The following is a 12,308-nucleotide window of genomic DNA, read 5'->3' on the forward strand; positions in this document are numbered from 1 at the left end:
CAAGTACAGCAAAAAGGAGCTGAATTTCTTTTTCCACACAATCTTTTTATCTTAAATATTTCAATTACCAAAAACAGCCTTATAGAAATACATCTTTTTTAAGCAATCCTGAAAGGGCTGACCCAAAGTACTAATCCCATGATTAATTTGCTAAAGTTATTGTTATCATGCTGATGAATATTTATCATGCAACTTTAAAAATACTGCATGCATAAACAGGCTTTAATTTAGGCACAGATGTTACATGCAAGTTGCCATCATTTGGATGTGGATGAATTCATAGCTGCAAGCATTATCTAGTATTTCTTGGAAAGTTAGCAAACAAAATCTTCCCAATTGCTCAGCAATTTTCTGTGTTAATTTTCTAAACCACACTGAACCACAATGGTCAGCGCTTGACAAAGAATGCAAGTATTTATTATCCAGCGCAAGTTATGAAACTAAGGTAACCATGCTGGCTACAAATATGTGCATGTTGATGGTAAATGCATAGCACTCAACCTATCAAAATATTATGAGGCCTGTTTAATGTTCTATTAAAACAAAGTAAAAGACATTAAACTAATTGAACATTTTGGAAGGTTATTGCAAAATACTGGGAATATAATGACAAAAAAGGTCTGACCTTCCAAAGTGGGGTCACTCAAAAGTGGCACTGGAGCAACTAATAGGCCACTGGGGGTGAAAATGAATCAAAGCAACGTTGATAGCGATTTGACTGCAGGTCCTTGCAGGGTATGTGTGTGTGTTACTACAGACAGCTGTGCTTGTTATGAATTGCCATCTGGAAAGGGTGTGAAAAACCTGGCTTTTAAAAAAATAAAATAATAAAATGATGCTGGTAATTGTACAGGGACATGAATCAAAGGGCACACTCATTCACAAAGAGCAAGGCCTCATACCAGGGTGCTGCATTTCTGAAGGCCTTTTGTTCTATTGAGAAGCGTAGGGGGCAGGGTTAGTGTAGCCAGGGAGAGACTGTACAGTTTGGGGAAGATTCTGCCATCTTGTTTCTCTCTACCTCTCACCCTCTTTCCTGTCCCTTCCACTTCATGTAGCACAGCACGCTTTGGGTGTGATGCCAGATGGGCAAAGTCCACTCATTTCACGAGCAGGGATTGGACCCCTAAACCAGGCTAGCTTTGTCCAATCATCCACACCACTTCTTTGAATCATCTCTGCAAACCAGCCCTGGAAGAAGATTTCACTGGCCCCTTCTGATAGGGCAGTCCTTTCTAAAGTCCTCCAGTTGTAAGGTGAAAGCAGGTGTTCGAAGGCAGAGGCCAGCTCTCTCTGCTAACTATGCCCAGGGACCATTGTGAAACCAAATAGTATGGAGAAGCCTGGTTTGTTATCATTACAGAATCATTGCCCATTGTTAGAGAATCATTACCGATGTAGGGATCCAGTTATCCATCATTCATTCTGATTAGTAGTGACATGAAGTGGTGACATCATTATTCTGCCCCTTTGTATGCATTTGTATTTGCTATAGAATGAGGCCTGTTATATTTGTAGAGACATGTAGACACATGTAGAGATATGTTGTTATGCATTATGTATGCATTGTAGAGAGACGCGCATGAGTGTGCACTTAGAATATGCATGGAGTCTGCATTATAGATAGTGCTTGGGTTTGCGAGTGAGAGAGTAAGCACTAGAGAAAGCATGAAGCCATTCTATGGAGACAGAACAGCCGCGGGACTGCGGAAGTTGTTATGAGTTAGTGTGAATGTGGAATGCGTAAACAGTTTGCTTGGCAGACAGATAACGTGACTCTTGTCCGAGTGGAGTAAGCATTGCTGGCTCATCAGGCCCTGGGTTGTGCTTCGCAGACAGAGAAGGTGGAGGCCATGTAGAGGGAGTGCTTTTGCACGGAGAGACATGCAGAAGGAGAGAGGGAGTGAATGGAGAAATATGAGGAGATGGTAGGGTGGTGAACGCAGACAGAAGACGATATGGTATAGATATGTAGAAAATGTCACGATGACAAGAACACGCAGTGATTGAAAAGTACAAGACATGCATCACAGACTTTGAGACACTGCTCACTTTTAGAAATGCTGACAGACAGAAAGAGAGGCATTTTAGCTTAGAGAGACATGTAACCATGGATATGTATATACGTCATTGAACAGTATAATGAGAGGTGAGGCTTTGGGAGTTTCTAGTTGTTGGAGATGGAGTTCGAGTTGGAGATGACACACTGACACTCTGAGAGAGGAGAGATGACTTGGAGAGGCGTTTGGGAGTGATTGGATGTACTTCGGGAAGCGTTTTGGGTGTAGCAGAATCGGATGGCTTTGGCTGATATGCAGAAGGGGAAGCATTCTGATGAGAGCTGATGAGATCGATCTGGCAGAGAGAGAGGCCAATGAGCGGCCCTGACTGACTGGCTGGTTGCAGAGTTAGCTGGAGAGGAGAGACAGAGCAACACAGAGCAAAAGGGGAGTATTGTTGAATAAGACACGTGCATGGGGAATTAGAACAGACACTCACACAGAGCTTTGGCTGACATGATAGATGGGGTAATCAGACAGGGGTTGTCTTAGAGAGAGAGTGTGAAGTATGGTGTGGATTGGAGAGGTATGGTGTGGATTGGAGTTGCTATTAGATTGCTTGCATTAGAAGCCTGTAAGGCTTATAGTTATTGCATTGCATTGTAGATTTGCAGCAAAAGCATAAAAGGTGAAAATTTGAGATTTGCATTATAGTAGTGTTTGCATCATGCATTGCTGTGTATGAATAAAAGTGTTTCTATTGTTGAATCGATTCATGTGTTTTCTTTGTGTCTTATGTTAGTGTGTCCATAGGAGTAATTTAGGAGTAACACAGTGCACAAAGGCCCTGAGATACAAGAGCAGGGGGGGGCATAGTGATCCAAACCCCTAGGAGTTAGATCTGGGTATGACAACAGGGTCGCCCACGCGGGGCTAGGCCAAAGGTAGATTTGTTGCAGTTTTCACGCCATTGGGGTGAACTCTGCTGCTGGACCAATACCTGCATCTCTGCCAGCCACCCTGCTGCCTAGGACCTCACCATTTTGCAGGATCCCTAAAAGGTGTGTGCCAGCCTTCCCTGTGTTTGGGAGCCAGAGAAAAGTACTAACATTGGCCCTTGAGACCCTGGAGTGGGACTCGCAGCTCCTGAAAGCCTGTACAACCAAGATCCCTGTGTTGTCAACATCAACCCATTGTGAGGCTAAATTCAAGACTATTCGATGCCAAGCAAACCTCCAGGACCCTTCGAAGCTGCCTCTGGCATTCATCATTGTTCGAACTGCTCTTTCCTGTTCAACTTGGTTCGCTTCTGCAGTGTACCAGCTGCAGCATGTTGTTGCCTCTGCTCGAACTAACAAGGTACCGCTGCCTTGCATTGTTCGAGTCACCATTGGAGGCACTAGCTTCATCACTATGCCTGTAATGTCGATCGACCTGACCCTGGTGTCCCCAGAACAGTGATCTCTGAGCCACCACTTCGAATCAACTCACCTGCGAATCTTGGCACCAGTTCACCGACGTTGAAATTAAACTGCCGACCGAACCTGGTGACTGCCCAATCCGCAAAGCTCGAGGAGACGCTTTGCGACAGCAGCAACTTTTCCTCTCGACCCAGGCTCGATACCAGCTTGCCGCTGGACCATCGTGACTGCTGCATCCCCAGACCGAAAAGAATCCGTGAACGACGCTGAGAAGCGTGCTTCGATGCTGTTGAACTGCCAAGACCTTTGAACCGGTATTACTGACTGATATCTGCCACCCTGCTCCATCTTTGGGCCCTAGAGCTGAATAGGTCATTTTAATTCCTTTTGCAACCTCACGAAATATCCTTTTCGAACATTGCGGTCTTTTAATTGCCTTTTTTGCTCTGTCTCATTACCCAGAGGGCAGGATATTTTCTGTCTTTGCATATTCTCTGTTCATTCTACAGGGTTGGTGGGTTTTTACATAGTTTTCTTGTTAGGTATTACTGGACATGCTGTGTTTGATTAAAGTATATATACTTTTATAGAACCTTGATTGGTCATTCCTTTATTTTGGACAGTTTGAGTTGCTACTCAACTACATTCGCACCCCTCCTCAGAGTATAGCCTTCCCTCCGCCCACGTTTCCACAAATGGTATTGGTCTTGTATCGGTCTCCCAACGCACTGGCTGTGTTGATTTCACTGACACTGCTTTGTTCTTGGAGCCAAGGACGGTACCAGGGCAGCTGCTGCTTCTCCCCACATTGGTTGGTGACGCCAGATGGCCCCGGGCTATCTCTGACACACAATACAGGATTCTTTAGCCTGGTTTCCTGGTCTTAGGCTTTCCAATCTCGAGATCTCTTGAAAGTAACGGTTTCTTGTCAGAAAGGTCAAGGGAACATCCCACCTTGCGATCCCCTCCTTTTTTGCTGTCTTTCTCCTCCCGTTCAGCTGCCGTCTCAAACTGCTGTTTCCTCGTCTGCCTTGCCTCGCTCAGTGTGCTTTCGTGCTCCACCTTTTATCCGTGTGGGGAAGCTTAATGGAAGTCAGGTGTGAGTGTCAGTCAGGAATTACCTGACCTCACCTAACTATTTTATGGGGACACGTCAGGTATACTGCTCGGGTGGTAGTCTGTTTTCTCCCAGAGCGGCATTCTATGTCAATGTATTCGTGTAGGAATGGTGGGGGGCAGAGTTCCTAAATATCCTACCTGGTAGGATGGGGCAAAGGTGTTACAGGGAAGAGAGGGATACCACATCTCGCCATCCGGTGTACCACTCCCCAGAGACCCCTCACCCAGGTGATCCTCCCACACTGGTCCACCTCCAGGAACTGGGTCCAAAAGCAATGGCCATGTCCTGGCCACCTGGATGACAGATCCCCAGTGACTAGTGGGTGAGACACCTTCTGGTTTCTCACACCAACCTCCACAGTCATGGAGTTCTTGTTGACCTTGGCTAAGGTGGGGTTACAGGTGGGCACTTTGCCGGGTATAGGTACTGCTTTGGGAGTCTATCAAGATGAGGAATCTGTGGGAGAATGCAATGCATTGAATGCGAAATTACTTGTAATATTCTTGCTGTGGATTCTTCTCCCACAGATTCCTCATCCCCTTCCTCCCTGCTCCTCTATGGAAGCTGAGTTAATTTGGCTAGGTATACAGTATCTGTTGGCTTGTGTGGGCAAGTGATGTGGGAAGAGTCAAATTGTTATGTATAGATTGTGGCCCTTCATGCCAAAAAAAGGTAGGGAACGGGGGAGTGGATGTGTAATGCATACCTTATGTCTGCTCGCCGACGTCACGTCCAGAGTCGAGGCAGAAGGAACTTGAGATTACGACGTTGAGCTGCACTACACCCATTGTCAAATTATTCCGAGCAGCTGATGCTGAGAGGATGATCTATAAAGATGAGCAATTTGTGTGAGAAGAATCCATAGAAAGAACTTTCCCATCAAGTAATTTCTCCTTTTCAATATATTTGTAATGGCATGACCATCTTGCACCTGTGACAATTTGCAAGGAAAACATGCATTGGCTCCAAGCTGGCGTCCCAGTACCAATTTGCAAGGAACCTGCATTGACCCTGCCCAATTTGCACCTGTTTGTGAGGAAGGCTTACACTGACCCTGTCCATGCTCTCCATGTATTCATTTGTTAAGGAAACATGTATTTGCCTTGCCCATGCTGTTCTGATGGATTTCTGTAGTATTGTGCGTGCCTGCAAAATAGAACTCTAGAACAGAATGATGCGGAGAAGGAGCGAGCAAGGACCGTTGGGCAGACTGAGGAATAAGCAGGGCTCGCCGTCATATCCCATTACTTGTATATGCATATATGTTTATCTCATTTAATAAATTAATGTTCTTGTCCACAACAAAGCATAAGGTGCAGACCCCCTCAAGACACCTCACAGGTTTGAAGGAGTGTTCCGACGAAGGTCACTCCGGTCAGGCGGCGACAGGTGACCGTACAGTGGCGAACACAGAAGTTGTTCCTGCACAGATTCCCTTGGAGTGAGACGCCTGAAAATACGAGGACAGGCGACTTGTGGCACAAGCTGGAGATCTGTAAAGTTCAAAGGCTATGCTCAGAACGATGACTGCTGCAGCAAGATAGCTCAGGAGAGAGCTGGTCAGTCCACTGGTTAGTCCAGTGGAACTTCGGAAGGCTCAGAAGGCACATATCCTTGAGCAGGGGTCGAAACTGGTTGTTCCCACTGGTGCAGGGGTCAAAACACCAACAATGTTCTTCTGAGATCAGGCAGAGGAGAAATCGACCAATCACTGGAGTCAAGGCTAGTCAGATGGACGGGTCATTCTTGGGGCGATCTTCTTTGTATAATTCTTGGTTCCAGCAATTATCTGATGAACAGTTGCATGAGTTCTCCTTTCATCCAAGATTCAGGCCGGGATCTAGCCCAAGCACAAATGTTAAGTACCTGCACCATTCAAACATCCCAGGGTTGTCCAATCATGGCCAACCACTGGTCCTCACATCTATCCAGCAACAGACTTTCGAGCACCAGAGGATGTGGACTGGGACCAGACAGCCCAGCCCCCTCCTTTGGCTCACACGCACACAGCCCCTTTGCCTGCAAAAGCAGCAGCTTTCCCTGAGAAAGAGATTTCCATATAAAGGCATTTCCTGACCTGAGAAGCCAGGAAGAAGGCAAAAGAACACTACGGCTAAAGAACGAGCGAAAAATCTGGTAACATGGCCAATTTAGGGTGCTATCCATTTTCAGTAAATGCAAAAGTGTGCGAGTAGAATATCACACACATGGTAAAAATCCCACAGCTGCCACCAGCTTGTCTTGGGCACAATGTCAAAGTAACCAAAAAGCCATTATATAAAACGTTAAAATGGTACACAGTGCACTTCACAGTAAGGTGATGTGTGCAATTGTAAAAATACAAGAGTTCATAAAGAGAGACATAGGGCTCATCATGAGTTGGGCGGTAGCCCTTAAATGCGGAAGCGGATGTGATGGTTTGGACCCTATGAACAGGGTGACCAACAAGGAATTAAGTTCAAAGATTTTTCACAACCACACTGCGCATACACATTGAATTCGATTGACTAGAATGTTTAATACAAATAAAGATAGCCGACACGTGTTTCGACCACAAGGTCTTCTTCGAGGCTTAACTGTATTCTGTTCCCTGCTTTTTTTTGTGGGAGCTGAAGTAAACTGTTTGAAATTAATCGCGTTACCCACAATTGCGCGATCCTCAACTTTATCTGACGTCCCTAGCTGCTCGTCGTGCCTGAAGTGAGAGAGTTTACATCAGCTCCCACAAAAAAGGTGGGGAACAGAATTCTGGGGAGGGATTCTGGGATTCTGAGGCGTTCGAATGATTGGGTAGAGTGCAACTGCCCGCATAGTGATTGGTTTCTGCAGAGCTGGAATGTCTGCAAGTTATCTGGCAAACATTGAAAATCTCTCCAGGTGACCGTATACTCTCTGTTATGGCCTGACCATATCTTCTACTACAGGCAGACTTATCAATGCTATGATGTCACCTTAAACTATCAATCAACATTATAGATGCACGCCTCACCAGTGCCCTTTGCTTCCTTTGCTTCTTTAACTCGCCCAGTTACCCTCAAAAACAAAATATATATTTTAATTTGCATGAACTACTAAGCAGTATGGTTTCAAAAGATCTGTTTTATAGTTAAAATACAAAATACCCCCATTGTAGAGCTTGCAAAATCTACTAGCCCACTTGCATAGGCAAGGAGATGTTATGAAGGGGGGAGGAGTACCATTTCAATGGTACTCACCTTTCTGGCGAGAATGGGGATGCATTAAACTTTTATTTGACATTGACTGCAAACAAAATGTAAATGGCAAATAAAAGTTGTCACTGTGCATGGCTGGACCTTGACATCGCACCAAATATGTAGTGTACTTATGGTGTCATGCACCATGTTACAGAGTGCACTGGTAAATAGTTTCCCTCCTGTCAGCATGGGGCGGGTGCATTTCTCTTATATCAAGTATGCGAGCTAAAGGAACTCAGCCTGCAGGGTCTGCACTGAAAAATGGGAATTGTTATTTTGCACCAATGAGCATGTGAGCTGCAAAAAACAGGAGAGACATTTACTAAAGAGGTCCAACTTTGGCCACTAAGCCTCCATAAAACAGGCCCCAGTATATCTGATTAAGGTGCTCATTGGAGATCTTAATTCAAACATCAGATATTATTGCTGGTTTACACCACAAGTGCTTATCAGAGTACATCCAAGTCGTCCTATTCAGTTGGAAGGTCTATAGCGTTCCATCCACACATAAAATCAAAATGGCTATGACACGATCGAAGAATCTTTTCTTTTCTTTATTTTGTAAAATGATTCTTGAACATGAGTAGCATCAAGAACATGTTAACAGAAGAGGGAATTAGGGCAGCTTGTGCACACATATTGGGATTAACTGTCAAGATCAGTCCACTTTCCTTGCCTTTGGGTGCTGCTCGATTGAATTAATAACACTTAACCAAGCCAGTGAAGGTGCAGCAACGTTCTTTGCACGTATTCATATCACATCACACATCCAGAAAGCAGCTGTGACGAAGAACAGATGTAAGAGGAAAACGCAAATGTTCTTTGTCGACAAGTTTTTTTTTTAACACTGTTATCTAACCTTACACCAACCCGCTGTAAACAAGCTCTGATTTTTTTGCAGTGGGAAGCTTTATAGAATACCACTTCTTCGCAGGGTTGTCTCCTAAATGAATGTGTTATGTGGGCTGCACATAGTTTGGCGGGTTGCAGTGTGACGAGGGTAGGGAGGTCGGCTGTCTCTTTGAAGCCAGATGCAGTTTTCTGGGAGCTGTGTGGCGGGGAGGCGTTTTTCGACCCATTTGGTAGCCTGTTCTTGCGTCTTGGTGGGAAAATCTGTAACAGAATGTTGGTTTGTTTGTTTATTTGTAAGGTGCACCTCACCCGAAGGCATCTGGGCGCAGCAGTTACAAGAATACTTTAGGCTTGAGTTACAGGGTTACAACAGGGTATGCAAGAAATTACAAAGAAGCATACACAATTACAAAGATAAACAAATTGATATACATACAGAGGACTCAATAATATACAGGTAATTACAGTAATTATGTACAAGCACAGTTATATACAGCAACCGGATAATTCACGTGGTGAGGGATAGTCCGGCTCAAAGATGCTTCAGCAATCATTAGCTATGAGCCAGTTCAGAGTATTGTCCCTGAATTTACGGAAGGTTTGGTCCACTCTTAGTAGTGTAGGGAGGGCATTCCATTGCTGTGCCTCCATGACAGGTAAGCTGCTTCCTCTGGCTTTTTTTTTACTTTAAATCTGGGAACAGCCAGGTAGAAGGAGTTAGCTGTTATAGTAGGGTGTTCTGAGACTTTTCTGGTGATTGTCTCAGAAAGGTAGAGTGGTGCAGCATTGTTGAGGCATTTGTGGGTTAATGAGACCGTTTTGAGCAAAATGTTGTCTTTTATGGATAACCATTTGTTCTGTCTCCGTAGCTCTGAGATGTGTTCTCTTCTTGGTATACCCTGTACCGCTCTGAGAGCATTATTTTGGAGGATTTGGATTTTATTGATAATGTGCTTGCTTGCGCCCAAGTACAAAGCATTACAATAGTCCAGCTTGGAGAGTAGGAGGGCTCTGGCTAGGGTAGTGCAGCTCGCTTTGGATAGGAAAGGGTTACAGGCTCTGATCAGCTTGCAGGTGTATGCTGTGACTGAGGCCATGGCATTGACCTGTCTGCCAAGTGTGAGAGCTGAGTCGAGGGAAAAGCCTAGAGTTTTTACCTCTTACCACTTTGATGTGGTTACCATCAATATTAAATGAATGGAAACATGTACACACTGATTGGAAATACGGTGCAGTCTATGGTCTTTTTGGAAACATTTATGAAAAATGTTTGATTTTACATCAGTTTGGGCCAGCACCATAGGTCAGTCCAAGCCTGTGCCAACCTTAAATAATACCAATAAAGGCATACAATTGCAGTGTGTGCATGTAAAAGCAAATAACACATGTCTTGCACTGATGCACAAAATCTTTGCACACTTCGTGATCGGTACTAGCTTGAATGAGTGCAAGACCCGTAATGGACATTGAGGAGGATAGGTGGACTTAATTTGCCCATACAGCATTCCACCCTCTCACATGGCCAGGACTGTGCCTCCCAGCATTGCCTTTTTAGCAGTGTTTACTGGTGCATTTTCCACAGAGCACCTGACCACAACAAGGGTCTGAGCCCAGTTCCACTCTTTCGTAGCATGACACCACCATTGAGGTGTACACAACGGACCCACCTTGAGTCTCTTCTCAGGGAAAGAAATAAAACCGATGGAGCACCTAAGCCTTGCAGTGAAGTTAACTTAGGTGAATAAGCAGATCCTCCTGGATATTGCAGCATGAAATTGAATCATTTGTGGCATAAAATAGCACATCTTGCAGCACAAAATTGTACTTATTGCAGCATTTTTACAGCACATGTTTTATTGACTGGAGAGTGTAAGATTGACAGGTTGCAAGAAAGAGACGGTGTGTGAGACTACAAGAGCCATGTTGTCATTATTTGCACCAATTTAACAGGAAGAGTCCAGATGATCCTGGCTTGACAGAACAGTGTTTGTTTTTCTCTATTTGTTTGGTTTAATATGCATTCCTATTTGATATGATTAACTTTATTGATCATTATCAGTTGCTATGGTGAAAACATATTTCCCCTCCATGTTCTGCAATCGCACAAGCACCCACATGCCACACACCAACATCCCAAACCTTTCACTCTACCAGTCATGTGCATACTCACGTGATCTGTCACACAATCAAGTCATAAATCACACTTCCCTGTCACCGCCACATCCCCAACCATTCTCCCAACTCACACCTTATGCTCCCCAGTCCTCCTGCTCTCTACAGTCCTTAATTTTGTTCTCACTCCTACTGTAGCTTGCATCCTTTCTCCCATCCTTGCTCCCAATCTGCTGCTTGCTGCCTCTTTCTGACCAGCCGCTCCCTCTCTGCTTTCTGACCCACAGATCCCCAGCTAGCCTGCCACTCCTTGATTTCTGGCCCAGCGCCCCAACTTTGGCCTACCGCCCCTCTCTGCTCTCTTGTCCCCCTCTCTGCTCTCTTGTCCTCTCTGCCCTCTTGCCCACTGCTCTCCCTCTGCTTTCTTGCCCATCATACCCCATCTAGCCCATTGCATCGCCTCTCTCAACGGTTTCCCCTCATATTGTGATTATGGCGTTCATTTTTTAAACATTTAGATTTTGTACCAGTTTCTAAAAAACAGGACACTAAAAATAGAGCAAAGGAGGCATTGATTTTAGATATCCCATTTTGGAAATGTTCAGGTCCCATTTTGCACATTTCCAGAGGGCTGAGCTGTAGCGCAAATGATGTGCTGACCAGCTGCTCTCCTGACATTAATGTTCTACAGGCTCCCACCATCCAAGTAGGTGCTGTGAGTACATTTCACATTGTAAAATGTGATTTAAAAAACATTTCAATCCTGTTTGAGGAGGAGAAATGCAAGTGAGACGGCAGCACTTCATGCCTCTGCTGTTACATGTAAAAATAATTGCATGATAGGGCTTGATGTGCACCCCCTGTGTAATTCCCAAACAGGCGCGTGGGGTTACCCTAGTGTTCTGTGCATTTAAAAGCACACCATGTTTGTGAATTCAGGATGCGCTTTTAAATGTGAGGAAACCCCTATCATTCATGCAAATGCGCAAAGTGGTGAAAAAGGGCACCTGAATGGCAGAATATAATATGCACTCCTTCAGATGTGCATTGTGGATTGGGCAGCTCCTTTTTTGGTTTTGGCGCTTTGGTGGCATAAGCCACCTAATCGTTAAACCATTGGTACTGTAAATATTAAAAAGGAGAAAGGGGCGTTCAGGAGCAGTGTAAGGAGTGGCATGGCAACCTGCTGATGTTGGTCTATGAAATGGCCGTAGCACCAACCGGGCCTTGACCCTCTCGTGTCTGCAGGCCTACTGCCCTTGGCAGGGAGCTGTGCCTGCTATTGAAGTAGGAGCAAAACGACTTAACTAGATGCACATTAGAATGCCACAATGTTTTTTGTCAGATGAACTCCTGTCGGACTATGTTTAAAGTCCGAGCAGAGTGATGTGTTGGCAGACTGAGACAGAGCCAGGCAGACAAGTCTCCGATTTACGAGGCAGGCGAGCTGCCTTTGTTGTTAGAATGCAGCGCGTCCTTCATGCTGGCAAAGTCCAAAACGGGTCCACAACAGTGATTTATTTACCGGAGAGGAACTGGCTTCCTAGAAGCTGGCTGAGTCTGGCACAGAAGACCCGTAGACCTGCAG

The sequence above is a fragment of the Ambystoma mexicanum genome, chromosome 3p (assembly GCF_040938575.1).
Source record: "Ambystoma mexicanum isolate Mex_15411 chromosome 3p, UKY_AmexF1_1, whole genome shotgun sequence".
NCBI classification, from domain to species: Eukaryota; Metazoa; Chordata; class Amphibia; order Caudata; family Ambystomatidae; genus Ambystoma; species Ambystoma mexicanum.